The sequence below is a fragment of the Cibotium barometz genome, chromosome 62 (genome assembly GCF_041138505.1).
Source record: "Cibotium barometz isolate CiBa-2024 chromosome 62, ASM4113850v1, whole genome shotgun sequence".
Lineage (NCBI taxonomy): Eukaryota > Viridiplantae > Streptophyta > Polypodiopsida > Cyatheales > Cibotiaceae > Cibotium > Cibotium barometz.
In genome coordinates, this window is record NC_141107.1 from 13,571,186 (window position 1) to 13,584,296 (window position 13,111).

Sequence of the window (13,111 nt, forward strand, 5' to 3'; positions counted from 1 at the left end):
TACCGTCTCAAGTGTTAACAGTAGCAATCTGACAGCACAATCCACTAATCTCATAGTGATTTGGTGAAATCATTATCATCATTCTAGTTATGAATATCATCACTGGGACTCGTCCCATTCATCCTCATTGTGGTTTCGCTCAGCTTATTACATTTCAACTAAATTTCGGAAATCGTCATTTTTCAATCAGAATCCAATTCAATTCATCAATTCTCAAACAGAATTAAAAATCATATCAACCACATTCGAAATCATCATCTGGATAGCATTAACGCTTATAATTTCAAGTCTTAGATTTACTCGTATATACTGTCAGTAAAGAGCTGCAGTTATACTCTCGGTATATACGGGTAGTCATGATACTTGGAACTATAAGATAGATACCATCATGTCTAGGCCTCAAGCAAGTCAGGGTTCCATACAATTGCGGCATCTGAAAACCCAATTACTAAATTACAAATTTTTCAGTTTGAATATCAAATTGTATGAATTATATCACACAATTACAACCTTTTTGTGTTTCTTGATAAATTTTTGACATATTTGGCTTCTCAGTTGATCTTTATTAGCCAATTGCTCTGATGATTGTATCCTGTGACATCAAAATACTCTTCCAAGGCTTCCACCCATTTCTCCACAGCCTCACCCAAGTTCTCCCCTTCTCCTTTGAAGGGTCCTGGCTGAGACCTATGAAGAGCCTTGCGAACATTAAGGTCAAGCTCGTCATCTTCAGAGACAGGGTCTGGCTGACGACCACGGTTTCCTCGTCTCATGATTTTGCCAAAATTTATATATTATTAAATTTTTATTTTGATATTATTCACGAGATCCTAAGACTTAAGAGTTCGGAAAACAATTTCTTATACAAGACAAGATCTTAATGGAGATCTATGGCATATGTCCGATAACAGATTTTTTTTTTCTTTATCAGCAGTAGATCGTTCGCCATAAACAATCATTTATTCAACAGGAATTTTTTAACCGAACAACGTTTCTTTATTTATATAAAAGTTGCAATATATACATAGAGCAACTCGGCTCTGAGTTCAAAATCTCCTCGAAAGACATATAAGAGGACCGTACTGGGCCATAGTCATGCCCTGTTACATAAGTTCTCTAACTGCGAAGGGAGCTATTATTTTCTACTTAGGGATAAATCGACTAAGGAGTCTATAAACTCGGCAAGCACGTCTAAAATTTTGAGGTGTTGAAAGATATAGAATGACACCACGCGTCATTTTCAGCTTTATCAAAATCATGGCCAATGAGAGGTTCTGCCTCAGCATTGCACGCCGGTTATAAGAGGCGTGGATATATAGCCCTGCAACCCACTTATGCTGTTGTCTCTCCACTGGGTTAGGAAAATATAATTCCTCGAAATGGCGTGCGAGTCTTGCTCGGCTTGTTCGTGTTGAAGCGGAAGAGATGAGATGCTCGAAGGCAAATGCAATCATATCTTGAGACTGGGTGAGGTCGGGAATACCAGATAAATGGGAAACTTCCATCTATAAAAACAATTTCTTTGATTAAAAATTTTTCATTAAAGAAGCTTACGGAATGAAAATACATTATGAAAATGCTGTTTCTGAATTCTTATTACCAATTTCAGATAAGAATTTAATTATCTTTATTAGCTTTCAAAACCTGCTCTGATACCAACTGTGAGATCCCTGTTCCCACCGAGCAACGGATTCGGGTACTAGCAGCGGAAGTAGCACTTCTCGTGCGGGACAAGGGTCCCACACTCGGGGCCTCGCCCACGGATATCCGGACAAGAGACTAATCCGTCGGTTTGTCCAAAACCGAAACCGGAAAAACTTCCTTTACCCGGAAAGCACGGGCGATTCCACCAGGATAACTCTTTACTCTAACGTAGTCAAGATCATTACTGATCAAACTGATCTGACTGCACCTTTAACGGTACTTGGTCAAATCAAGGAAGAACTTGCACTTGGATCATTGGGATCAACGCTTTTTTCCCCATCAAGAGGCACAGCCGTTGATTTCTATCCATAGAACAATTTCTATCCGGGATTTACTTCATCTATCGTAATAATAGAAATTAAATCTCGATTTACGGATCCATCAGTCCAGCCTAACCCCATCCGCCGATCCCATGGGTTAGCCAACCGCCCAACCACTGTAGTGATGGGATCCAATTTGGAATTTGGTTAGGTTTTGTCCCGGGTACCAAGGAAAAGAGTTCCAAGGCCCCCTAGCCGGAAGTTCATGTAAACATAAAACTAGTCATACCACTTACACACCCAATATGAAATTGCCTTTTTCTTAGCATCAACTAGCTTTAAAACAATCCTTTAATAAAACCATTATGTCACTGATGACAATCCTCAAAGTCTCTGGTTGAATCCTTATTTCCAGTCATTCTTTCATCGGTATACTTATGGCATCATTGGCAACCAAAACGCTCACCACCGGTTCTCTCAGGGGCCTTTTCCATGGTTCCTAGCTCATAGTAACCGGCAATATATTCATATAATAGAATGGAGTCTCCGTGGAAGATCAGCAAGATCAACCCACAGATCCATATAAAAGAGCCATGGACTTATCTGTTGAGGACCAGCAAGGTCAATCAACCAGATCCATGCCCGGTTTCAGAAAACAACTCTTACTCCTTATTCCAATATCTTCCACGACGCACGTGTGGGTATCTTCGGCGACCCAGAGCCCGAGCACCGTATGGTCAGCACCCTCTAGGATCCTTCGCAGGTGACCTAGCGCTTCACTCATAGGCCGCTTCCTTGGTCCCTCATCCACCGTACCGGAAGCTCACCATTTAAATCGAGCCGAGGCTGGTCAAGACCTCGATCGACCTTGCTACGCGAGACGTCCTCCATTGACTCTCCGTCAGCAGTTGCAACTTTATCAGTTCAGTCTTCATGACCTTAATCCTCAAGACGGTCAAAATGCTTCTCCAGCATTCTTAACATAAAACAGTCATTTACAAACAGTCACAAATACAGTTTCTATAACGAACTCTTGTCTTTCCATATTATCCACTCTCGGACCACATTACTTATTCCACATTCCATTCAGTGTGTACTCGTTCTCATCCATTCACTCATATAGACTACATTATCTCACATACATCTTCATATTCATTATTCTACATACATATCCATGTTCGTACGTCCACATCATACATCCAATTTCACATTCATACATACGCATCTACATGCATACATCCACATCTACATTCATACATCCATACCTCCATTTCCACATCCACACATCCACATTCATATTCATACATCCACATTCACATGCATACATCCATTTTCACATCCTCATTCATACATCCACATTCACATACATACATCCACATCCGTATCTACATCCATACATTCACATCCACCTCTTCATTCACAATCACATCCATACATCCACATCTACATACATACATCCACATCTGTATCTACATCCATACATTCACATCCACCTCTTCATTCACAATCACATCCATACATCCACATCTACATACATACATCCATACATCCACATCTATATACATACGTCCATTTTTACATCCTCATTCATACATACACATCCACATACATACATACACATCCGTATCTACATCCATACATCCACATCCACATCAACATTCACATTCATACATATACATCTACATGTATACATCCACATCACATTCATACAACCATATTACATCCACTCTCGTCCTAACACATCCCATATACATCTTAACACATCCTAACTCATCTTAACACATTCTATCACATCTCATACACATCTTATCACATCTTTTTACATCTCATACACCTCTTATCACATCCTATCACTTTCCATACGCATCTTATCAAATCTTATCACATCTCATACACATCTTATCACATCTTTTTACATCTCATACACCTCTTATCACATCCTATCACTTTCCATACGCATCTTATCAATTCTTATCACATCTCATACACCTCTTATCACATCCCATCACTTTCCATACGCATCTTATCAATTCTTATCACATCTCATACACCTCTTATCACATCCTATCACTTTCCATACGCATCTTATCAATTCTTATCACATCTCATACACCTCTTATCACATCTTATCACATTTCATATCTTTTTTTTAAAAGAGAATTCTTATATTTGATATAAGATTTCTCTACACATTTATTTATACATAAATTCCATTTAAGGAGACTAACACTTTCGAAATTAAAATCAATCTTTTATACATCTTCTTATGCATAATTTCAATTTGGTAGGGAATTACACTTTTAGAATAAAAGAATTTCTCTTATGCATCTAAGTTAAGCATAAAATCCATTTATGAGGAAAATCACACTTTTAGCATAAAAAGAATATCTTTTATGCATACCTATATGCATGAAATCCAATATGATAAAAGTAACACTTTTGATATAAAAATTTTTCCTTTATGCATACTTCTATGCATGAAAATTAAAAATGATAAAAGTAACACTTTTGATATAAAAATTTTCTTTTATGCATACTTCTATGCATGAAAATTGAAAATGATAAAAGTAACACTTTTGATATAAAAATTTTTCCTTTATGCATACTTCTATGCATGAAAATTAAAAATGATAAAAGTAACACTTTTGATATAAAATTTTTTCCTTTATGCATACTTCTATGCATGAAAATTAAAAATGATAAAAGTAACACTTTTGATATAAAAAATTTTCCTTTATGCATACTTCTATGCATGAAAATTAAAAATGATAAAAATAACACTTTTGATATAAAAATTTATCCACTATGCATACTTCTATGCATGAAATAAAAATGGTAAAAATAACACTTTTGATATAAAAATTTATCCATTATGCACACTTCTATGCATGAAATAAAAATGGTAAAAATAACACTTTTGATATAAAAATTTATCCATTATGCACACTTCTATGCATGAAATAAAAATGGTAAAAATAACACTTTTGATATAAAAATTTATCCACTATGCATACTTCTATGCATGAAATAAAAATGGTAAAAATAACACTTTTGATATAAAAATTTATCCATTATGCATACTTCTATGCATGAAATAAAAATGGTAAAAATAACACTTTTGATATAAAAATTTATCCATTATGCATACTTCTATGCATGAAATAAAAATGGTAAAAATAACACTTTTGATATAAAAACTTATCCTTTATGCATGATATTAAAATTCAATTTCTCCATGATTGTAATGAAATTCTTTCAATTAATCTAGGATGATAATTCCTAGAATATGGTAGGAAGTCCTCTTTTTATGCTTTGAATGAAATTATTTTATGCATAATTTTTATAAAAATTTTACCATAGCTCCGCTGCTATGACTGATAAATCTCAATTTTTCTAAGGGATAATGCTTATCATTAAGGAAATAATTAAAATGATCTTTAATTGGATTATTAATCCATAATGGATTGAATCATCAATATACATAAACTAAAAGCATAGAAAAAAGCCATTAATTTGACCTCAAGCATAGCTTAATCTTGGGTTAAGGAAAAGCTTTATGAAAAGCCTGATTTGGATTGAGAACGGGTCATGAGTATGACCATTTCTTGAGTGAGAGAGAGAATTTACATAAAAATCATTAGAATTTAAACATAAATGAAAATTAACTTCAATAGCATTTATTAAATTATGTAACTCTTCACTACTATTCAAACTTCAATAGCATTTAAAAAACCATACCAATTAAACTTCTCAAGCTTGAGAGGGGTTGAGAAGAGAGAAACATTGAGAAATTATAGAAAGATCAATATTCACTAATTACCTTACAACTTGCTTGATTCTTTGTTCACGGTAGAGGCCCCCAACCAATCAATTGGTTAAGTATGTTGATGGAGCCACTAATGGGGATTGAAGAAAGAGGGAAGCTCCAAAAACTAGTGAATTATTAAATGAATTCACAGTTCTTGGCTTAGGTGGAGTAGAGTAACGATGCATAAACACTATCTATTTTTCAACAAGGGGGAGGCTTCTATTTATAGGAAAAATTGAGCTCCTAACCAAACAAACTGATTCTAGAATTTTCTAAATCAGTTTGGTCAATATTTGACCATTTTTAGGTCAGTTAAGCTAACTTTTTGGAACTAGACTTGAATGAGGAGAGAGGAGAGATGAAATATCTCAATTTTTATGAGTTTAAAACTCATTCAAGCATGTGAAATATGCACCTCCTTTAAAGAACTCCCCTTCCTTACATATGTGTCATAATGGAATCATTTTAATATTGCTCATAGTTTTTTTTAACTAATAAACCTTGTACATTTTCAACTCTTCATCTTATGTGAAATATGCACCTCCTTTAAAGAATTCCCCTTCCTTACATATGTGTCATAATGGAATCATTTTAATATTGCTCATAGTTTTTTACTAATAAACCTTGTACATTTTCAACTCTTCATCTTATGTGAAATATGCACCTCCTTTAAAGAATTCCCCTTCCTTACATATGTGTCATAATGGAATCATTTTAATATTGCTCATAGTTTCTTACTAATAAACCTTGTACATTTTCAACTCTTCATCTTATGTGAAATATGCACCTCCTTTAAAGAATTCCCCTTCCTTACATATGTGTCATAATGGAATCATTTTAATATTGCTCATAGTTTTTTTTACTAATAAACCTTGTACATTTTCAACTCTTCATCTTATGTGAGCATTTACTCATTTTTGGATACCCAAAATATCTCATATTTTTAATATTGCTCATAGTTTTTTACTAATAAACCTTGTACATTTTCAACTCTTCACCTTATGTGAGCATTTACTCATTTTTGGGTATCTTCTTTTTACAAATTTGGATTTATCTCTTCCCTACACATGGATTGATGCTATTGGCCCATAGGAACCTTAATTGGACCATAGTCTAAAGATTTCTGAAAATCTAGACCCTTAGACTAAGGTTCTTTATACCTATTTCCAATTAATTCCAATTGCACATTGGAAAATTCTTTTTGAATTTCTGTTTCAGGGGAACTCATCTGAATTATAAGAGATATTTTTCTATCCAAAAATATTCAAAATCTGAATATTCTCTCTCTAGAATAATTTTCCTCTCTCTAGGCTAAAATAGTTAGCAACAGGGTCTTTATATTTCTGAAGAGGGTTGATTACAGGGGAAGATACTAGACATCAAAAAGGGGTTGGGGGAGGAATCTTACATTCTACCCCACTTAAAAAATCGCGAGATGTCCTCATCTCGCAACTTGTGAGAATTTCGCAAGATTCACGAATATGAGACTTAGAGAAAAATTTTAATCAAGATTAACCACCAAGATAAGTCTTAAAGAGAGCAAGATTCAAAATACGAACAAGATTTAAACTTTATTCATTCTCGGAACTTATACAGTAAAGATAGAGGAACTCTTTACACTTCCATAAGCCCGTCCATCATATGGTCACAAAAGCAGTCCTCACAAGCTGCACAAGTATAAGGTAACTCATCTATGGGAATGATTCTGTGGGTTATTACTGCGCCTATCTCAGTGGTATGAGGTGTTCTAACAAAAGGACCTCTGAGAGGCAAGCCAAAAACGGGGTAAAGGCATATCTTCTCATGAGGAAGAAAACATGCCAGTAAGAAGACCCGCTCAGAAAACCCAAGATGTCTTGATCTCATGACGCAGTAGTATCGAGGACCCAAACCCAAGGCTTCGATAACCATGGCCAAGCGGACATTGTTACGAAAGTGCTGCTGACCCCAGGGTGTTACCCTAGTTATGTCTTGATAGGTCCGCCATTTGGTCTGCGCTACAGAAGTTCCTAGGTGAGGAAAAAGTGAGCGCTCATACTGTTCTATAAAATCCTTCTTCACAGACTCACTTGCGTCTTGAAGGTGAGGAATCATTATGGATAAAACTAATTCTTGTTGCCAAGCCATGAAGGAGATTAAGAAAGAAAGGAGATCGATGGGAGTAAGATTACTGTGAACGACAAGTAAAAGTTACGACTTATATAAAGGAAGGAGCTAGTGTAACTTAGAAGCCAACGGTAACTTGCCACTGAAGTTTTACCGTCTTTCCATGATTTGGGTTTGGCATATTTTTCTATAGAAGGCATTTAGAACTTTGAGATGAGGAGATAAAAGAAGTTCGTAAGCTAAATCACCTACTTTCTTTGGTCCACAATATCTGGGAGATAACTTCTTATACTTCCCAAGAGATAAAGAACTTCTTTTGGGCCGTACTCGAATGAAGACCAAAACCTTGATATCCAAAACATCGATTCTCACTTCTGAACTCATTGTTCTGAATCTTAAAACAGGTGGGACTCTTGAGAAGTATTCAGGGAAAAGGTTCTTCCTTTTTTAAACAGAATCTTTCTTTTATTTTAGAGAGAGAATAATTATAAGATCAGAAAGGGAGATTCTTACTCCTGTATACCTCGAAGGCTGGGGGAGAATCTTACATTCTACCCCACTTGAAAAGTGCGAGATGTCCTCATCTCGCAAGGTAGAGGACAACTCTTTTTCTTAAGATCCAATTTATTCTGGGGTTCCTTATATTCTGGTCAACCCAACAGAATACGGGGATAATTATCCCTTATATAGAACTCATCATTAAATAACAATTCATTCAGATCATATCATTCATATCTTTAACACGATAATGGTCCATTAGACTGAAAATTTTCCTTCTGAACATTCCTCCACAGGAATTTTAGTTAAGCAAGTTCTCAATTTGTCATCCCTTAACTTAATCTACCGTCTCAAGTGTTAACAGTAGCAATCTGACAGCACAATCCACTAATCTCATAGTGATTTGGTGAAATCATTATCATCATTCTAGTTATGAATATCATCACTGGGACTCGTCCCATTCATCCTCATTGTGGTTTCGCTCAGCTTATTACATTTCAACTAAATTTCGGAAATCGTCATTTTTCAATCAGAATCCAATTCAATTCATCAATTCTCAAACAGAATTAAAAATCATATCAACCACATTCGAAATCATCATCTGGATAGCATTAACGCTTATAATTTCAAGTCTTAGATTTACTCGTATATACTGTCAGTAAAGAGCTGCAGTTATACTCTCGGTATATACGGGTAGTCATGATACTTGGAACTATAAGATAGATACCATCATGTCTAGGCCTCAAGCAAGTCAGGGTTCCATACAATTGCGGCATCTGAAAACCCAATTACTAAATTACAAATTTTTCAGTTTGAATATCAAATTGTATGAATTATATCACACAATTACAACCTTTTTGTGTTTCTTGATAAATTTTTGACATATTTGGCTTCTCAGTTGATCTTTATTAGCCAATTGCTCTGATGATTGTATCCTGTGACATCAAAATACTCTTCCAAGGCTTCCACCCATTTCTCCACAGCCTCACCCAAGTTCTCCCCTTCTCCTTTGAAGGGTCCTGGCTGAGACCTATGAAGAGCCTTGCGAACATTAAGGTCAAGCTCGTCATCTTCAGAGACAGGGTCTGGCTGACGACCACGGTTTCCTCGTCTCATGATTTTGCCAAAATTTATATATTATTAAATTTTTATTTTGATATTATTCACGAGATCCTAAGACTTAAGAGTTCGGAAAACAATTTCTTATACAAGACAAGATCTTAATGGAGATCTATGGCATATGTCCGATAACAGATTTTTTTTTTCTTTATCAGCAGTAGATCGTTCGCCATAAACAATCATTTATTCAACAGGAATTTTTTAACCGAACAACGTTTCTTTATTTATATAAAAGTTGCAATATATACATAGAGCAACTCGGCTCTGAGTTCAAAATCTCCTCGAAAGACATATAAGAGGACCGTACTGGGCCATAGTCATGCCCTGTTACATAAGTTCTCTAACTGCGAAGGGAGCTATTATTTTCTACTTAGGGATAAATCGACTAAGGAGTCTATAAACTCGGCAAGCACGTCTAAAATTTTGAGGTGTTGAAAGATATAGAATGACACCACGCGTCATTTTCAGCTTTATCAAAATCATGGCCAATGAGAGGTTCTGCCTCAGCATTGCACGCCGGTTATAAGAGGCGTGGATATATAGCCCTGCAACCCACTTATGCTGTTGTCTCTCCACTGGGTTAGGAAAATATAATTCCTCGAAATGGCGTGCGAGTCTTGCTCGGCTTGTTCGTGTTGAAGCGGAAGAGATGAGATGCTCGAAGGCAAATGCAATCATATCTTGAGACTGGGTGAGGTCGGGAATACCAGATAAATGGGAAACTTCCATCTATAAAAACAATTTCTTTGATTAAAAATTTTTCATTAAAGAAGCTTACGGAATGAAAACACATTATGAAAATGCTGTTTCTGAATTCTTATTACCAATTTCAGATAAGAATTTAATTATCTTTATTAGCTTTCAAAACCTGCTCTGATACCAACTGTGAGATCCCTGTTCCCACCGAGCAACGGATTCGGGTACTAGCAGCGGAAGTAGCACTTCTCGTGCGGGACAAGGGTCCCACACTCGGGGCCTCGCCCACGGATATCCGGACAAGAGACTAATCCGTCGGTTTGTCCAAAACCGAAACCGGAAAAACTTCCTTTACCCGGAAAGCACGGGCGATTCCACCAGGATAACTCTTTACTCTAACGTAGTCAAGATCATTACTGATCAAACTGATCTGACTGCACCTTTAACGGTACTTGGTCAAATCAAGGAAGAACTTGCACTTGGATCATTGGGATCAACGCTTTTTTCCCCATCAAGAGGCACAGCCGTTGATTTCTATCCATAGAACAATTTCTATCCGGGATTTACTTCATCTATCGTAATAATAGAAATTAAATCTCGATTTACGGATCCATCAGTCCAGCCTAACCCCATCCGATCCCATGGGTTAGCCAACCGCCCAACCAGTGTAGTGATGGGATCCAATTTGGAATTTGGTTAGGTTTTGTCCCGGGTACCAAGGAAAAGAGTTCCAAGGCCCCCTAGCCGGAAGTTCATGTAAACATAAAACTAGTCATACCACTTACACACCCAATATGAAATTGCCTTTTTCTTAGCATCAACTAGCTTTAAAACAATCCTTTAATAAAACCATTATGTCACTGATGACAATCCTCAAAGTCTCTGGTTGAATCCTTATTTCCAGTCATTCTTTCATCGGTATACTTATGGCATCATTGGCAACCAAAACGCTCACCACCGGTTCTCTCAGGGGCCTTTTCCATGGTTCCTAGCTCATAGTAACCGGCAATATATTCATATAATAGAATGGAGTCTCCGTGGAAGATCAGCAAGATCAACCCACAGATCCATATAAAAGAGCCATGGACTTATCTGTTGAGGACCAGCAAGGTCAATCAACCAGATCCATGCCCGGTTTCAGAAAACAACTCTTACTCCTTATTCCAATATCTTCCACGACGCACGTGTGGGTATCTTCGGCGACCCAGAGCCCGAGCACCGTATGGTCAGCACCCTCTAGGATCCTTCGCAGGTGACCTAGCGCTTCACTCATAGGCCGCTTCCTTGGTCCCTCATCCACCGTACCGGAAGCTCACCATTTAAATCGAGCCGAGGCTGGTCAAGACCTCGATCGACCTTGCTACGCGAGACGTCCTCCATTGACTCTCCGTCAGCAGTTGCAACTTTATCAGTTCAGTCTTCATGACCTTAATCCTCAAGACGGTCAAAATGCTTCTCCAGCATTCTTAACATAAAACAGTCATTTACAAACAGTCACAAATACAGTTTCTATAACGAACTCTTGTCTTTCCATATTATCCACTCTCGGACCACATTACTTATTCCACATTCCATTCAGTGTGTACTCGTTCTCATCCATTCACTCATATAGACTACATTATCTCACATACATCTTCATATTCATTATTCTACATACATATCCATGTTCGTACGTCCACATCATACATCCAATTTCACATTCATACATACGCATCTACATGCATACATCCACATCTACATTCATACATCCATACCTCCATTTCCACATCCACACATCCACATTCATATTCATACATCCACATTCACATGCATACATCCATTTTCACATCCTCATTCATACATCCACATTCACATACATACATCCACATCCGTATCTACATCCATACATTCACATCCACCTCTTCATTCACAATCACATCCATACATCCACATCTACATACATACATCCACATCTGTATCTACATCCATACATTCACATCCACCTCTTCATTCACAATCACATCCATACATCCACATCTACATACATACATCCATACATCCACATCTATATACATACGTCCATTTTTACATCCTCATTCATACATACACATCCACATACATACATACACATCCGTATCTACATCCATACATCCACATCCACATCAACATTCACATTCATACATATACATCTACATGTATACATCCACATCACATTCATACAACCATATTACATCCACTCTCGTCCTAACACATCCCATATACATCTTAACACATCCTAACTCATCTTAACACATTCTATCACATCTCATACACATCTTATCACATCTTTTTACATCTCATACACCTCTTATCACATCCTATCACTTTCCATACGCATCTTATCAAATCTTATCACATCTCATACACATCTTATCACATCTTTTTACATCTCATACACCTCTTATCACATCCTATCACTTTCCATACGCATCTTATCAATTCTTATCACATCTCATACACCTCTTATCACATCCCATCACTTTCCATACGCATCTTATCAATTCTTATCACATCTCATACACCTCTTATCACATCCTATCACTTTCCATACGCATCTTATCAATTCTTATCACATCTCATACACCTCTTATCACATCTTATCACATTTCATATCTTTTTTTTAAAAGAGAATTCTTATATTTGATATAAGATTTCTCTACACATTTATTTATACATAAATTCCATTTAAGGAGACTAACACTTTCGAAATTAAAATCAATCTTTTATACATCTTCTTATGCATAATTTCAATTTGGTAGGGAATTACACTTTTAGAATAAAAGAATTTCTCTTATGCATCTAAGTTAAGCATAAAATCCATTTATGAGGAAAATCACACTTTTAGCATAAAAAGAATATCTTTTATGCATACCTATATGCATGAAATCCAATATGATAAAAG